The following is a 10,921-nucleotide window of genomic DNA, read 5'->3' on the forward strand; positions in this document are numbered from 1 at the left end:
TTAATTTTAAGTTAGAAATATTTGCGTAGTTATATTTATTTTTTATTGTTAAAATTGTAGAACTCTGAAGTGTGCTCCGATACGTCAGTGTTTTTTATATATACTAGGAAAAAGGAATAAATTTGAAGTTTATAGTAATAAAACATCACGTGGAAAGTACTAACATTGAATACTCATAAAGCGAGCTAAATATATCGGAGAGAATACTATAAAATGCAAATTGGATAAGTAAAAGGTTTAAAGGAACATGGTGGTCGTAGAGCAGTGAAGGGATTAAACCTCGACCAGCAGAGATGGGGGTCTGTAGATAACAAATTATGGCGCCCTAAAGGAGTAATCTAGTCGCACAGTAGCTCTTTATATGTCGTCCTCGCCAACCCAAAAGCGTAAAATTTTAGTATCACTATCCAAGCAGAAGCTTAAAATTGTAGTGGAGTACTAGTCCTGTGTGTTCTCGGCTCTGATGGAATATGTTTAATTCAAGATGGCGGCTAATATCGCGGTTCGTCCTTTAGTCTTGTTGAATAATATACAACGATGTTGGCGGCCCTGTTAAAAATGTTATCATGGTGGAGGCAGTAAAGTCCCTTCCCTACCCGCTCAGCTGTTGGAATAATGCAAGCCTCCACCTCAGCGCTACTACCACCAAACAGTTTTAATCAACAAGCTCCATGCAAAGGGTTTGCTTTCCAATAAATGTTTCCTAGAATCTTATTCCAATTTTCCATACTTCTGTCGTGCAATCCTTTTAAGCTTATGCTCTTTCCAATTATCTGCCAAAAAGTAATTCCTTTCAGTTATTGACCGATAGTATAATTTATTTATTATTTAATACAATACAGAAATAGAAGATTATTTTTACAATCATATAAATGACGTTTCAAGCCAGGGCTCTGGCCTATTCTTCCAAAATGTTAGGATTTTGAGTAAACTTTATTTAAGACTTTAGAAGAAAAAAAAAAAGGTTAGAGAAGCCAAAACAATAGCATTAAATATAAAAATAATGATTGAGAATTTTACAATTGTATCCTTTTAACTGAAGGGATCAAAACCGTTATGTCCAGAGGAAGAGCCTAAAAATCTTGGAAACAAAACCTATTGTGAGCGTAAAAAATAAAAAAAAATCAGTATAACTTGATATAGTAATGAAACTTCAAAAAAAAAGTATTAACCTTCTAAATTAATCCCACTATCGTCGATTTAAGTACGTAACTTTAAGTAAAGGACAGGCCAAGATATTTTATAATACACATAAGAACGTTACTGTATTGTATACTCTTGTTCAATAAGTAATTTGATGACTCCACCCATAGTTTTAGAAGATTAAGTGTTTTTAACCAGGTGCAACTATGTTTTTATATATATTTTACTTTATTATCATATTGGCCTGGTGGACTTTACAAGATTGTTATACCAATTTGATTTTAATAATTAATAATGTTAAGCTTACAGGTTATTATTTGTTGAAAGAAAAAAAAAGCATATACCTCTAACGATTAATGTTTTAATTATTGCATTAATATAAATAATGTCTTGGAAAAATAATAATATATTTAAGAAATAAGATTAATAAATATATAATTTTAAAAAATAAGAAACAAAAAAAATAACAAGCAAAAACTAATATTTATACGATTAATAGAATAAATAACTGATTTATAAACCCAAAAAATAATTTGGTAAAAGGATGATAAATAAATAATAATAAAAAATAAATAAATATAGAGTTCATAAAAAAAACCTTTTACATTTAGTAAAAGAGCCAGAGAAAAAAAAAAAAAAAAAAAAAGGCAGTTATTTAATTACATTTAAAATATCATTTTAATATTATTTAAAAAAAAGTTATTAACAAACTTAAGCTTTTTTGCCGCTTAGCTCAAAAAGTATGCATTTGTTTCATGAAAATTATATTATTTTGTTAGTCTCTTTCCGAAGAATATAAAAACAAATTTACTGATTATATTAAATGATTTGTTATAAACTAAGAATTAATAAAACTGTACAAGAGCCCAAGAGGAGAAAAAAGGCAATTATTTCACCCCAATTTATTATTATTTTATTGATAACCAGATATAATTACTAGTCAAAATTGATGAGTCTGCCAAGTATAGTTAGGGAAAATAAAAATGATGAAAAATCAGAAGTTAGTGAATTTATTTTGAAAAATCTATAACCAAAAAACCCTTCGACGTAATGATGTCTATTAGTATTGAAATTATAGCTAGTTTAATATTCTATAAAGTGGAATATTCTGATACTGGAAAAAATAACTTAAAAACCAACACTAAATGTCAACTTCTAGTTGTTCGGATAAAAGTCTTAATTTTTGAAAACATATATCTAGAACCAACAGACGTACATATTTTTGTCGACACTCAAAATAAAGGTAATTAACACACTACAAAGAAATTTATGACACCTATCTTCGTAAGGGCAGTAGTTTTTATGATATTTTCATAGTATTATAAATTTCACCTGAAAATTTGTCCAAACCATAGCAAATATCATGAATACTATTACTCCAACTTAGTTACACGTAATAAACAACTTTATAGTTCATTAAACTAGCTTTAATTTAATACATCTTTACGTCGAATGGTTTATTGGAGATATAGATTTCTAAAAAAAAAAATCAACTTCTGATTTTTCAGTGCATTTTTTTATGAAACGTTTCGTTTTAAAAAGCTTATCTCGGAAACTATTGAACGTAAATATTAGGACTCATATTTTATCAAATTTCCTCTACATCAGATGATGTTCTCTAAAGTTTTCTGGTGTTTTTAAGTTTTAAAGATATATAGCACCGAATGAAAAATTAATTTGTTTTAACGTTTCGTAACAGCCGCCATTTTTTATTCTCCCTACCTATACTTGACAGACTCATCAATTTGGACTAATAATTATATATAGTTTTCATTAAAGTAATCAAAAATTGGGGTGAAATAACTGCCTTTTTTCTCCTCTTGGGCTCTACTAATTAGTCTGGGCTACAGTCTTGGAACTGAAGTTGGATTTACGACGTTATAAGCAACTGCAATTTTAACTGCTGGTAACGAAATGTTATAGAACTTTTTTTTTATTGATTCTGATAGTAGTTCCTGATGTAATTTAGTATTTCTTACAAATCAAGAAGTATCTACGACGATTCTTAGGCCTTTGTTTCGAAATGACTGTAATTAGTAATTACGATTCAATTAAAATGATAGACTTCCCAGTTTAAGAAATCTACCCTTATACACCCAACCTACCTTCGATTGTTAAATCTAAGCAAGAATATTTGTTTTCTATTTTATCTACCAATAATAGTTATAATGTCGCTAATTAAAATATTAAAACTTAATTTGTAAGTGTAGTATGAAGACTCTAAAACACTAGATGTTAAAAGTCAATTTCTCAAGTCCAAAACTAAATTAGCACACCTCTTGGTCACTCTGACATGATTTAACCACTCAGTATTATAGAACCATATAATGATTTAATTTGATATATTGAAGAATTAATTCATATAAATCTAACAGCAGAGAGAAACAAGAAAGCTAATGAGTGTTTTAACCATGATAATCCTACAAGAGAGAACTAACTAAGAGCAATAACTGGAGTGGCCAAACGCTGAAGCGCTGGAGAAGACAATGGCTGGAGGCAGGTTTTCCGGGCAATACATCACCTTCTTTCCTCCCTTCGCTCCCCCCCAGTTACTATTATTATTCCAGGCAGTCTTTCATATCTTGGTTCCTTTTACCTGGCTATGTCTCTCTCATCTCATTTCACCAAACAGTTTTCTTTCCTTTCTAAGAACGGCCAAGGAGGTATTAAGCTGAAGTATTTAAAAATGAGATTGGTACACAGCCTAGTTATAAGAAAAATTCAAGTTTCAGTTTATTTAGAATTATTAATTGTAGAGATTTTCAAATCCTGTAAATTTATATCTACAATAATCATAAAAAAATCAAAGATGAATTATACATAAGCAAATACCTGATCCTGATTTGTTTCTTGGTACTTTATGTGCTGTCATACCGTTCATCGGATTGTGGTGAGGATTTTTGCTAAATGTTCAGGATTTTATAAGGAAGAGTATAGGCTGGCCCGATTTTTTGGTAAAAAAAAAAAGTTATTGACTAAATTAAGCTTTTTTGGCGCTTAGCTCAAAAAGTATGTATTTGTTTCATGATTATTATATTATTTTGTGTGTCTCTGTCCAAAGAATGTTTAAAAAAATTACTGAGTCTATTAAATGATTTGTTATAAACTAAGAATTATAAAAACATGGTGATAGTACAAGAGCCCAAGAGGAGAAAAAAGGCAGTTATTTCACCCCAATTTTTGATTACTTAATTGAAAACTAGGTATTACTAATCAAATTACTAGTCAAAATTGATGAGTCTTCCAAATAATAAGAGTCTGCAATTTTTTATTCGGAGCTCTATATCTTTACAACTACCAACAACAATAGCTAATCTAAGAGAGCATCATTTAAAGTAGAGTAAATTTGCTAAAATGTAAGCCCCAATAGAGCTATTTACGTCCAATAGTTCCTGAGATAAGCTTTTTAAAAAGAAATTTTCCATAAAAACGTTGTACGGAACGTACGGAAAGAGTGAATTTATTTTTTATGAATTTATTTTATATTTTTTATGTGAATTTATTTTAAAAAATCTATTTCTCAAAAACCATTTGACACAGATTTCTATTAGCACTGAAATTAAAGCTAGTTTATAACGTTTATTTTCGTAGGAGTAGTAGTTTTCAAGAAATTTGCTAAAATAAATTGATTTATAGTTGTTCGGACAAATTTTCATTTGCCAAATTTATATTCTTATGTGAATACATAAAAACTAACACCTGAAGTAGTACGTGAAGATAAGTGTCATAAACTGCTTTATAGTTACTTAAATTTCCTTTATTTTGAGTGATTGCAGACATATGTGCGTCTTATGGGTCTAGAAATATATTTTTTCAAAAATCCAACATTTTATACGAACAACTAGAAATTAACATTTTGTGAGCTTTTTTTTATCAGATATCATAAAAACTACTACTCCTACAAAAATAAACATTATGAACTATTTTTTAGTAAATTTATCTCTAATTTGAAGGCAGACAGACATCTGAACGTCCAAAGGTTTCTGAAATGAATTTTTCCATACATCAAACTTATTGTCCGAATAACAATAATAAATCAATTTATTTTAGTAAATATCATGAAAATTGCTATTCCTACGAAGGTAAAGTACGTAACCTTTTTTATAGTACATTAAACTGGCTTTAATTTGATTGCTAATAGACATCAGTACCTAACACAGTTTCTGAGATATAGATTTCTCAAAATAAATTAACTACTGATATTTCAGTACATTTTTATAAAATGTTACTTTTTAAAAAGTTATATCTTGAGAACTATTGGATGTAAATAGCTCTATAGGGCTACTATTTCAGCAAATTTACTCTTCTTTAAATAATGTGCTCTTAGGTTTTATAGTGTTGTTGGTAGTTTTTAAGATATAGAGCTCTGAATGAAAAATTAAGGTTTTGAATCAGCCGCCATTTTTTAATTCCCCTATCTATACTTGGCAGACTCATCAGTTTTGACTAGTAATCATACATAGTTTTCATTAAAGTAATAAAAAATGGAGATGAAAAAACTGCCTTTTTTTCTTCCTGGCTCCTTTTACTATGAAGATATCAGTAAAGTAGGTTAACAAAAAAAAATTATTTTTTTTAGGAAAAAGCATATTCGTTTTTAGCATCATCTGAACCCCTAAATATCATTTTTTAAAGAAATAAAAAATTTTTACCTTGATTTATTAGAAGGATTTTTTTAATCCGGTGACCATTGTTCATATAATCGCTCATAACTTCTCTCCATTTTGCCCAATTCCTGCGATGATATAACCGTTGGAAAGCCGAATGTCTCCGAAATATTAGTAGGTTCAAATAAAGAAGAACTTTTAAACTTTTTATTTATATTTCTGGTTCGAATTTGTTTAATTATGGTTTGTATCGTTTGGTGAAGTTTATGGAGTCCTAAACCATTGCCAAGGTAAGTATAGATTGCATGTCATAGATTTAGAGTCATGTGGAAGTTAATTCTATTTTTTATTTGATTTTTTTTTCAAAAGTAATGAAAGGCGAAAAGTTTGAACCAAAAAAATTAGAAAAACATAAATAAGACGATTTTATAAAGAATGTTGCTATTTCAAGTAAACAAATGACAATGTAACTTTCTTTTAAAAAAAATATTTTTCTTTCATTTTGGTTTACCTTAACTACTACGAAATAGTGATTGATGGAAGTATTAAAATAATACTTTTTTGAATTTGAATAACTGAGATGTAAATGTAAAATTTTATTTTACAGTGCTTATATTCTCATCCACATTATAAATAAAGAAGCTTATGAGTTGTTTCGAAACAGCTAATGATAAACTGTTCTATGAATTTGTAAAATTGAGATTGAGGCATGCTGGAGGGAGAAAATTAATTAAATGGAAACTTCTGTCTTTCATTCTTTTTGTATAAATCCCCTTTTTAGAAAATATAATAATGTTTTATTCCTAATTTTGATTCTTAGGCAGGACTTTAACCTCCTTACTTTACAGATAATCACCCATTTATCTCCTGTGCATCCTTTTTAATCCTTAATCATACTATTAGGGACAAATGTGAAAGATAAAAAGGTATTTTAAAATTATGCTAGACTATTTTACTTAAATGTTTTGTTTTATGTTATTATTCTGAGCTATAATTTATACACTTACGAATAGAAAAACAAATTATAAACATAAAGCTATGAGTTAAGTTCTATTTGGTAACCACAGAACCCAATTTCACCATACCATCACATCGTTTTTGTACTTTATGATCAGCTATCAAAAGACATTAAGGAGGCAGACTTACCCTGTAGCTACTAGAGTTTCAAAACGGTTCATGAATATCAATGTGGTGTAAAACACTTTGGGTAGTTGGGGTCAGCTCAATATAAGGGATATTGGAGCTTATTGTATCTGAGGAAGAATATTCCAAGCAACAGTTGGCCCTTATTCAATTCGCCCATCGACACTACCGACCTCTTCGTTCTAGTATTGGAACTTGAGGCCATTTGCTGAAATAGAAATAAGCCAACTTCCAGGCAGTAGGCTTTCATAAAACATCAGGAAATTTCAGAAACTAGCAAGGAACGGGGATTGGGCGCCAAAAAAATCCAAAACATCGGAAAGACCATTCAGCTTTATCAATTTTAAATTAAAAATACTTCACAATATTGTTCCTGAATCTATTGATGGACCAAAAATGTAACACGATTACAGTAAAAGGTGAGTTTAAAAAATGTTTTTGATCTACATTTCTATCATAAAATTTTAAAAAGCCGTTTATCAACAATTTTAACTTTAGACGGTATAAAAGAAAAAAAAAGCTGTTTTGAATAATGCATAAAATTTTCTGATGGCTTAGACTGTATATTTGATAGGAATTGTGAATATGTGGAATGATGGAGAAGTGAAATGCATAATGTAATTGGTAAAACTACAATTTTAAAAATAAATAATGATAATTTTATTGGGTGCTGAATATCATTCATTGTTTAAAAACCTCGACTTTCATGCAAGTGCATAAATTAAAAAATCCTATTGAATTGATCCAAACAGTGTTTAAAGTCAGAGGTTTAGTAATGTCTAGTAAAGGATTAGGCTTGTTAGTTTAAACCTTGTTTAAATGGCATAACATGTAAATTGTTTCCTATGTGTAATAAGATAAAACTAAAAAAAAAAAGTGAGGATAAAATCATTCTTCATTTAGTAGCAGGTGTTTCGTTTTAAAGTCATAAAACAAATAATATTTTGGTGAATCTATACTTACAGAAAAAAAATGTAATCGATATTTCAAATGGTAAATGTTGGAATAAATTATTTTAGTTTATGTAATGTGCTTTGAACTGTTTGACATTTTTCATAACAGAGTTCAATATTAATTACTTAACAAAAACAATTTGATTAGGGATCAGTAATTCATAGAAAATATCCTTGGCAAACGGTATTTAACCGTGTATATCGCGTATTTATATGGTGTAATATGGCATATGTAAATAAGACACATTTAATGATCTATTCCCATCTTTAAAAAAAAATGTCAGCAAGTTTCTTCAATCAGTATTACTAGTACTGTAGAAGCCCTGATCCGTAGATCATCTAAGTTAAATAATCTACAGAAAAGAAATAGCATAGACATTTGGGCCAATCTAGCCATCATAATTGTCGGTAACATATTGTCTAGATTGTTAAATTTGACAATATAGTCCTATTTTTTTATTTAGTCCTATTTTTTGTTTTCCATCTACATGTCATTTCCTTGCATATTGGACCTGCAAAATAAAAGTAGCATGTTTTTTTTTTTTTCTTGAAAATAAAATAAATAAGGGCCTAAACAGTTTCGGAAATTCTCGGACTTAAACTACTTTTATCGCCCTACCTAGGACTGTAATCAAACCTAAAATACTTTAAATCAAACCTAAAAGCATTTTAAACTGTTTGTGTAAGCCTGTTACCATAAATGAAAGTTAAAATTAAGGAAAATCCGATCGTGGTGAAATTTCAACATTTTCTGAGATACCGTATCCAAAAATAAAGAGAACCCACTATCCAACCCAACAAGGAAAAGAAAAGGTTGGACAACGTCACTATGAGATGTTTTATCCGAAGCATTTGAAATTAGTTCCAGTAGAAGAGCAACTGAGGAGGAGAGAACTTACGCCTCAGCGAGCCGAGGAGAGTTATTGAAAAGAGGTGGTGCTCTGGGCAGCGAGGCGTGGGATCAGGGCTGCGTGCCTCGCAGATTGGAACGCCTTCTGGATTCCTCTATCGCTTCATCTGCAAAGCTAAAGGCCGCATTCTTTGACCGCGGGAGGAGGGAACAGATGGGCGGTACAATAACATGGCCCTCAGTTACTCCGCAAAGTACCCTGTACCCTTTGGGGGCAAAGTTCGAGCGTACTTCACATCATCTTTTTCAGCGAATAGAAAGCCACCATAAATAGTGGTATAACGAAGAATGTTGTATTTCGCTCAATCACCAGATTTTTCCCCAATTCATAGCACCCACTTTATAGAGGCTGGGTGGGCCCCAGGGGAACTCTCGATCCCACAGGGGGTTGACTCACGACTACAGTAACAGAATAAATAAATATCTGCTACGGTGGAATTCGGACCTTGGTCTCGGGGGTACTAACTGTGCTACTAAGCACAGTGCCTGACTCGCTGAGCTACCCCTTCACGATACGTTCTAATACAACCCAAATATTTATAAAACAAGATTTTTGTAACATTAGTAACAGCCAACCGATGTAAAAAAAAAAAAAACTACATTAAAACTAATAAAAAAAATAAAATGTCTTATTGCAGTAAGCTATATAATAAAACCCGTCAAGTTTCAATAATCAATATTGCCAGTTATGTATAGTCCCCATCCCATTACCATTTTAGAGAAATGTCAATAGAAAATTTATTACTAAAGCATTAATTATTTTAACAATGCCTTTTAAATTGGAAGGGGCGCATAAGTAAAATAAAGTTTAAAAAAATAAATACTATGTAAAGATAGATGGAGGGGAGAGGAGAGGATGCTTAAAATATTCCATGAACTCTCTTACCAATAATTATTATAATTAATTCTTATAATATCCTTCAAAACTGGGAATTTTAGAATTAAAGAGTAACTATAAAAACATTAATATTTGTTCCAATCAACTAAAATTTTAAACAAATTTTACAACGTAGATATTACCCACAAAGTGATATTGATGTTTCTTTAAATCTACTGGACTTAAGGGATGTTCTCATTAGAAGAGGAAATGAAGAAAGGGGTTGAATACACCGTAGCTATTAAGAACCTGGACCCTAAGAAGAAATACCCTTCGCTTTTCATTTCTATTAACTTGGGCAAAACGAACCTCAACTTAATCCTTGTAGTCGGCTCATTAGTGTAGCACAAAATTCTCATTCTATCAGAAGTGATATCAAGCTGAGAATGAAATGAGTTACAATATATTTAAGAAGGAGTGTGAAGAGCACCTCTTACGCTGATTCCAAAAAGAAAAGAAAATAGATTAATTAATTACAACAAAATGCAAAACCCAATAATAAACAAAATATATTCTTTCGATAAAAAGTTTAAATTTTATTGAGTAATAAGGTAAATCAATCATAACTAATTAATAACTATTTAGCACTTAATAAAGACCTAATACTCTATTATGAAGAATTCTATAGTAATGGCACACTTTTTAAAAATGTTGATCACCCCATCCAATTTGGCCGAATCCTGTATACACAACACAATTCGAAATATATAATAATAATAAATTTTATTTATTCTGCGATATGCCGCTTTATAATAATAGAACACGTATTGAAAAAGGACTATAACGTCTTAGAGTAAAATAAAAAATGCAACTAAATAAAAATAATGGAATTATAAAATTTAAATAAAAAATTGAAAAACAAATTAGATAACTAACAAAAAAACAGAGATAGTATATGTATAACTAGGACGTCTTAATAAATACTACAAGCAATCAATAAGTTTGTATTAAATTAAAAAAAAAAATAGATTGGTAAAAAGAAAACCAATAAAATAAAACCACCCATTATAACAGAAGTTATAAGGAAAGAATTTTCTAATAAAATAAAATACAAAAATTATTAACAAGGACCAATTTTTAAATAATTTTTATAACAGAATTAAAATATAAGCTTATTTAGATTAAAGTAAAATAAAATACAATAAAGAAAACTATTCAGATCCATTATCTCTTATGTACAATATTTGCACATTCCGCATGAGAACCACAGATACAGCACAATCTGCCTCATGCGTAGGGGAACTGGGGCTCTCCGAGAAACACTAAATTAATGCTTATATATATACAT

At 29.8% G+C, this 10,921-nt stretch overlaps 1 protein-coding gene across 1 annotated transcript in view; it reads left to right on the forward strand.

The window, feature by feature from the left end:
• The window catches only part of LOC106684984 (suppressor of lurcher protein 1), a gene marked incomplete at its 5' end in the record, with an annotated part of 64,845 nt that overhangs the window by 23,166 nt on the left and 30,758 nt on the right, over positions 1 to 10,921 (forward strand).

The sequence above is a fragment of the Halyomorpha halys genome, unplaced genomic scaffold, assembly GCF_000696795.3.
Source record: "Halyomorpha halys isolate HHAL.00 unplaced genomic scaffold, Hhal_1.1 Scaffold643.1, whole genome shotgun sequence".
In the NCBI taxonomy this organism is placed as follows: domain Eukaryota; kingdom Metazoa; phylum Arthropoda; class Insecta; order Hemiptera; family Pentatomidae; genus Halyomorpha; species Halyomorpha halys.